Source organism: Benincasa hispida, chromosome 7 (assembly GCF_027475165.1).
Source record: "Benincasa hispida cultivar pf3 chromosome 7, pf3_genome.v1.1, whole genome shotgun sequence".
NCBI lineage: Eukaryota > Viridiplantae > Streptophyta > Magnoliopsida > Cucurbitales > Cucurbitaceae > Benincasa > Benincasa hispida.
The window spans coordinates 12,080,723-12,088,525 of record NC_143484.1 but is presented as its reverse complement, the minus strand read 5'-3'; the positions used below and the strand labels follow the sequence as shown (position 1 = coordinate 12,088,525).

The 7,803-nt window shown below is 40.1% G+C and overlaps 1 non-coding gene across 1 annotated transcript; it reads left to right on the top strand.

The window, feature by feature from the left end:
• Nucleotides 1-6,989: 6,989 nt before the first annotated feature.
• On the top strand, nucleotides 6,990-7,096 carry LOC120082293 (small nucleolar RNA R71). Its single transcript, XR_005483124.1, has one exon. It is a non-coding gene; the product is annotated as a small nucleolar RNA R71 (small nucleolar RNA).
• The last annotated feature ends 707 nt before the right edge of the window (nucleotides 7,097-7,803 follow it).

The window sequence follows — 7,803 nt, the reverse complement described above, 5'->3', positions numbered from 1 at the left end:
TATTTAATTAATTATTTATTATTAATTTTATTAGATAACTTTATTGAATTACTTTTGTAAAATTAATGAAATTTCATTTTTTGAAAAGAAAATTAATTTTGGAAATTAATTAGAAAATAAAAAAATGAAAATGAAATGAAAAATGGAAAAATCTCAAAAGTGGGATTTTTCTACTTTCTAAGCATGAAGCACACTCATTTTCCATTTCCAAATTGAGTCAATCTTCCAAGCATGAGCTACCATTCTTAAAGGAATTCCTTTTGCATGAAAGTCATGCAATAAATAAAGGAGATTGAAGTGAGAATCGGACATGCAATTGATAGTTTTTTATTGAAAAATCTTGAGGTTGAAGAAGATCTTCAATCATGGTGATGCAGTAACCTCATCTCCAAATTCCCTTAATCCAAGCTTATTTTGAGTCCCACAACTCAACCCAAGGCACCAAGAGGATAGTAAGGAAGACCTTGAGGTGGTTCACAAGTTGATTTGGAGAAGATTTGCAGCTGGGATCGTGATTCAAATGTTTCTTCAAAGGTATGTCATGAAACCCTCGTATTAGTTTATGAGTATGCTTTATTCAAAGCAAAAATTAATGAATTAGAATGCTTAATGATCCATTTTTCTTTCACTATATTTTTTTTCTAACTCTAATAGTTAAGAATAGACTACAGACGAGAAAAGTTTCACAAAAAATTAATGTTTTGATTTGAATATGTCACACCAAAATGTGATGTTTTTATTTTGAAAAATTTGTAGGCTTTGATGTTAGATTTTATGTTTTTTGTTGATAACATGCGAAATAATGTTTTCATATAATGTTAGACTTTGATATTAGTACACATATTTTGATTGATAGTGAAATAGTTGTAAAGCCTTCAAGATTGAAACTTGATCATTGAAGGAAACCGAAACTTGATCATCAAGCCTTCAAAAATGTTTTCCTCTTTCCTTCTTGTTTATGTTTCTAGATTATCTTATGATTGTCTTTTGATTTCCTTATATTGTTTGCCACATAGTTTGTTATTTGTGATATTTTCCTTTGGAAATGGAATGTCGATGACTAATAGAATGTATTTGTGACCATTTGATGGTGGAAATGGTCCCATGGAGTCTATGCCCCAGACGTCGAATAGTTCCAATTCTAAGATGATGTTCATGGGCATCGCATGCTTCCATGAAATGTTTCCCATGTGTTGGCACCAGTCGCATTTCATTACATAGTTTCTTGCGTCCTTAAATAAAGTTGGCCAAAAATACCCACTTTGTAACACCTTTGCTGCTGTGCGTTGGCCTCCAAAATGTCCTTCATATGGCAAGTCATGGCATTGTGATAATATGCATTGGTGAGCAGCGTCTGTTACGCATAGGTGCAAAATATGGTCTTACCCCCTCTTATAAAGATTTGGCTCGTCCCAATAATATGATCTACATTCATGTCTGAGCCGCCTTTTCTGGTGGGTTATGTAATCCTCAGGGAATTGTTCACAAACCAGAAAATTGACCACGTCCGCATACCATGGTAATTCTTCAATTTAAATAGCTTCTCGTTTGGGAAAGTTGCGTTCACCTCTGACTGGTTATGGTCAACTTCTGGATTTTCTAGTCTGGATAAATGGTCCGCAACTTGGTTCTCCATCCCCTTGTGATCAATGATTTCCATGTTGAATTCTTGAAGGAGGAGAACCCATCGAATTAATCTCGGCTTCTCATCTTTCTTTGTCATCAAATATTTTATCGCCAAGTGGTCAGTGTGAATTATTACTTTAGTTCACAGCAAGTAAGCTCTGAATTTTTCCAACGCAAATATCACAGCAAGCAATTCTTTTTCTGTGGTAGTGTAATTTGTTTGAGCAGGGTTCAAGGTTTTACTCACATATGTGATGGGGTGTAGCATTATTTTCTTCTTTTGCATCAGCACTGCTCCCATCGCATAACCACTTACGTTGCACATTAGTTCAAAGGGCTTTGTCCAGTCCGGTGCAATCAACACAGGTACGGTTGTTAATGCATTCTTCAGTATCTTGAATGCATTGAGGCATTGATCATCAAAGTCAAATGTTCTTTCTGCCTCCAGCAACGCACTCAATGGTCGTGCAATCTTTGAGAAGTCTTTCACAAAACGTCGATAAAAGCCAGCATATCCTAAGAAGCTCCTGACAGCCTTTACATTCCCTAGAGGTGGAAGCTTTTCAATGGTCTCAATCTTCGCCTTGTCCACCTCCAGCCCATCCTTGGAGACTTTGTGCCCAAGCACAATACCTTCCTTCACCATGAAATGGCATTTCTCCCAGTTTAGCACAAGGTTCGTCTCTTCACATCTTTTCAATATCTTCTTTAGATTGTTGAGACAGACTTCGTATGTTTGCCCATAAACTAAGAAGTCGTCCATGAAAATTTCTACAGAATATTCAAGATACTCAGAAAAGATGGCCATCATACACCTCTGAAAAGTTCTCGGTGCATTGCATAGGCCGAATGGCATGCGTCGAAACACAAATGTTCCATAGGGGCAGGTGAATGTGGTTTTCTCTTGATATTCAAGAGCAATCATGATTTGGTTATAGCCGGCATATCCATCCAAGAAGCAGTAGTAATCATTTTCAGCTAGGCGGTTTAGCATTTTGTCGATAAAAGGTAAAGGGAAATGATGCTTCTTTATCGCTGCATTCAGTTTGCGGTAGTCCATACAAATCAGCCAGCCAGTGACGGTCCTCATCAATATTAGTTCATTGTTTGCATTTGGGACTAACGTCATCCCTCCTTTCTTTGGCATACATTGCACGGGGATGACCCACATGCTGTCAACGATTGGATAGATAATCCTTGCATCTAATCACTTGATTATCTCCTTCTTCACGACCTCCTTCATCACAGGGTTGAGCCTCTGTTGATGTTCAATCGATCCTTTTTTATTGTCCTTAAGACAAATCCTGTGCATGCAATATGCGGGGCTACCGTCTGCTAGCATCCAGCCAATTGCATTTATGTATTTTCTCAGGATGCTCAGCAGCACATTTTCTTGATCTTCATGAAGTGAAGAGGAAATTATTACTGGAAGCATTTCATTCTGCCCAAGAAAAGCATACTTTAGGTGGTTTGGAACGGTTTTCAGCTCTACTATTGGTGGTTGTTCTAAGGATGATTTTGGTGTTTTTCTTTCTTCATTCATTGTCAGCTTGTCTTCTTTGGTTGTTGTTCTTATGATCACATTACAGGCTACTATGGATGTGGTCGCTTCCTCATCTTAATTTTCATCTTCAGAATTTTCTTCTTCATTCAAACTAGGTTCCTCATCGGATTTAGTGAGGTATTCTTCTTCCGGATATTTCATGGCTCTGATAATATCAAACCTGAGCTTCTATCCATTCACGCTCAGTATGATCTCTCCTTTGTACACATCAATTTGAGTGTGACCAGTGGATAAAAATGGTCGCCTCAGTATGATGGGTACATCCTTGTCCTCTTCATAATCCAGAATGATGAAGTCTGTCGATAATATAAATTTTTCAATCGTGACCAAGACATCCTTCACCTTCCCTTCTGGATGCACAAGGGATCTATCAGCTAGCTGGAGAGTCACAATCGTGGGCGCCAACTGCCCCATATTCAGCTGCTTAAAAATCGAAAGGGGCATTAAGTTGATGTTGGCCTCGAGATCGCAAAGCGCTTTACCGATATATAACCCTCCAATTGAGCAGGGTATTGTGAAACTTCCAGGGTCGCGCATTTTCGATGGAATTATGGATTTTGAACTTTGCGTCAATGCCACCATTGCGAACTTACCAGTGCTTCAGAAAATTCGCATACTTGGGGATTTTTTCAATCGCTTCAGTGAAAATGATAACGGGTAGAAATACACGTTATCATAGTGCTAAGATCTTAAACAATGTTGGATTGCGTTGATGAAATATATTACTTTGCGTCCATTAAGCATCAATTTCGTAGTATTGTGGTCGCATGCGTTCAGCACATTAGAACTATTGATTTTTGTATTTTTGTGCAGAATATGCGTTAACGCAATGTAAAGATTGCGATCATAGGTATTCATTGGTCGAGCGCAACTTCACCGCAAGGCTTTTTGTTTATCGTGCTCGCAAACATTCGCCCGAGAAGGATCGTCGAAACTTGGCCAGCGCAACATGGTGGGCGCATCTGGGTGAAAGGCTAATTAAGAGCGATGGGACAGAAAGTTGATGACAGTCGAATCCAAATTAAGTTGACAGCCGATAACGGTCACAAAGTACATTCACCTTTATCGATAACAATCATTCAGCACATCAATCAGAAATTAAAGTTGTCCCATCTGTACAATCGGGGGAGAGAAACCGCCTTTCACCATTGATGCTCTATAAATACCATGTGCATTCTTCAGAAAAGGGGTTCACCATTTTTACAACCAGTTGCTTCTGTTCATAATTTTCCTTTCCATTTTAAGGCGGAGCAAGAGAAGAGTAGTGGCGTCGGAGATCGCTCAGGAAAACTTGAGAGAGAACCTTGGGGCGTAAGAGCAGAGAGCAGGCCGACTCTCTCAAGAGCAAGATTATCTTTAGAGCACGAGTAGAAACAGTGTAAACGCCTGGCAGCAAGAAATTGCTACCAGGCTCTTTATTATACTTGCATTGTTATTTGTACTTCATCTTCATATCTATTCAATGGAAGTTCTATTTCTACATCTTCTCACTCTCTTAAGGCTAGAACGCATGTGATATATATGCGATAAGTCTACAGGGTTTACACATAAACCTCTATTCCTATTTATGCATTGACAAAATGACATCCACACAAATATGCGACCACATAATATCGTTCCTATTCCTAGGATGCATGCGATGCAAGTTGACAAACAGAGCTTATCTCTAAGTCCCTATCTCTTGTTTATGCAAGCCTAATCGTACTCTTTCGAGTCCAGATTCTAACCTACCTCTCTCGAGACATTAGGTTCTTTTTTTAGACTCTCTCTCGAGTAACTCTACAGAGTATTTTGCACAGCATAAAACAAGACAATCGCAAGCAATGAACTTCCTAGGTCATGTTAGCTTAGTTCTTCTCAACCCATTCAACTAGTTTACTTACTCATGCGTATTAAGAGAGTGAGCAGATGTAGAAATAGAACTTCCATTGAATAGATATGAAGATGAAGTACAAATAACAATGCAAGTATAATAAAGAGCCTGGTAGTAATTTCTTGCTGCCAGGCATTTACACTGTTTCTAATCGTGCTCTAAAGATAATCTCGCTCTCGCAAGAGTTGGCCCGGTCTCTGCTCTTACGCCCCAAGGTTCTCTCTCGAGTTGCCCTGAGCGATCTCCGGCGCCACCACTCTTCTCTTGCTCCGCCTTAAATGGAAAGGAAAATTATGAACAGAAGCAACTGGTTGTAAAAACGGTGAACCCCTTTTCTGAAGAATGCACGTGGTATTTATAGAGCATCAATGGTGAAAGGCGGTTTCTCTCCCCCGATTGTACAGATGGGACATCTTTAATTCCTGATTGATGTGCTGAATGATTGTTATCGATAAAGGTGAATGTACTTTGTGACCGTTATCGGCTGTCAACTTAATTTGGATTTGACTGTCATCAGCTTTCTGTCCCATCGCTCTTAATTAGTCTTTCACCCAGATGCGCCCACCATGTTGCGCTGGCCAAGTTTCGACGATCTTTCTCGGGCGAATGTTTGCGAGCACGATCAACAAAAAGCCTTGCGGTGAAGTTGCGCTCGACCAATGAATTCCTATGATCGCAATCTTTACATTGCGTTAACGCATATTCTGCACTAAAATACAAAAATCAATAGTTCTAATGTGCTGAACGCATGCGACCACAATACTACGAAATTGATGCTTAATGGACGCAAAGTAATATATTTCATCAATGCAATCCAACAATGTTTAAGATCATAGCATTATGATAACGTGCATTTCTGCCCGTTATCAGAAAGGAATGTTAATATGCAACTGTTTCAGCATGTCCATGAAGCGTTTATACTGCACTTCATCATTTTTCTCCTTTTTAAGTCTCTAGGGGAATGGTGGTAGCTGTATTTTCACGGTTCCTTGTTCTTTCGACTTCAAAGTGGACGCAATCTCCGGTTCCATCGCCTTCTTTTCTTCTATTTCTTCTTGAGTCAACGGGGTCTATGGTTCCATCGCAATTGGAGCAGTCCGGCTTGGCTCCTTTTTCTCCTCCGCCACTGTCTTTCCACTTTGCAATGTCACAACTTGGCATTGCTTCTTTCCCATACTCCCTGGATTGCGCAGGAGTTCTGTTGAACTCGGTAGTGTCCCTTGCAGCCTACTCTTGAGTTCGCCCACAATGTGTCCTATCTGAATTTCCAAATTACGAATAGACGTCGTTTGGTTCTGAAGCATTGTTTCATTCTTTTCAATATATTGCTTCAGTAAGCTCTCCAAAGATGAAGGTTGCAGCGCCTGTAAACTGTTAGCTTGATTTTGCATTTGATAGTTTGTTCGTGGGAAAAATCCTAGTGGCCCTTCTTTTTGCGCCATTGGTTGGAAATTTTGTTCTTGATTTTTCCATGCGAAGTTAGGGTGGTTTCTCTACGCAGGGTTGTACGTGTTGGAAAATGGATTATTATTCATGAAATAGACAGACTGTAGGTTCCTCGGACACTCTTCCATTAGATGGCCTTCATTGCAAGTAGCACAACTTGCGCTCGTTTGGTTGATTGCGTTGACCTGCCTCCTTTGCGTTCCTGGCCTGCTGATTACGATTCCTTGTATCAAATTCATCATTGTCATCATTTGGTTTTTCAGGGATGCGATGGCCCCATTATTTGCGTCGCTGTCTTTAATTCTTAGTCTCTGATCGCTTTCTCTCCAGTCTTCGTGATTTTTCGAAATGCGATCAAGTATGTTCTTAGCCTCATCATATGTTTTGTCAAACAGACCTCTAGCTGTTGCTGCATTGGCAGCCTTCTGTGATGTAGGGTTCAAACCGTGGTAAAAAATTTTCATCTGTAAACAATCTGGTAAGCCATTATGTGGGCAATCTCTTACCAACCTTTTAAACCTCGCCCAGGCATCACTGAGCGATTCGTCAATATCCTGTTCAAAATTAGTGATAAACTTCTTGCTTCTGGCATTGTCTATCGAGGGGAAGTACTTCTTCATGAACTTCTCCATTACCTATTCCCATGATGTAATCTCCCTTGGTTCGAGAGAATAATCCCATTTCTATGCCTGGTCACGAAACGAAAATGGGAATAGTGTTAATCGAACCTTCTCAGCAGAGATGTTTGGGAACACAAACGTATTGCAGATCTCAATAAAACTCCAGAGGTGGGCGTGCGGATCCTGGCTACGCTTACTGCCAAACTGTCTGGCAGTTTGAATCATCGCAGCATCACCGGTTTCATTTCAAATCTCGATCCATCTAAGGCAGGCCTCATGATTCCTTGTGAGAAATCATAAAGGTTGGGCAAGCATAGTCTCAGATTGGCCTATTGCGATCATTCGCCAAGAGGATGGGATTCTCCATGATATTATTTGCATTTGATGCTCTGTCTTCTAGTTGCTCGGCCATGTTGGGATTTTTCTCTTGTTGTCGTTGGCGGCTGTTTCTTCTTCTTCTTTGGAAAGCTCTCTCAATCTCTGGTCGTAATCCGACTCAATATTTTGTCCTTCTTTCATACAATGGCCACTTCTCCTTAGCTTCATCCCTTACCTAAGGAGAAGCAGTGCACAAAGATGGAAAGTTTGCAAAGAAAATCAGAAAGTTACCGTTAGAACAAACTTGTACTGTCGTAGTCCCCGACAACGGCGCCAAAAACTTTATGTATGGTTAA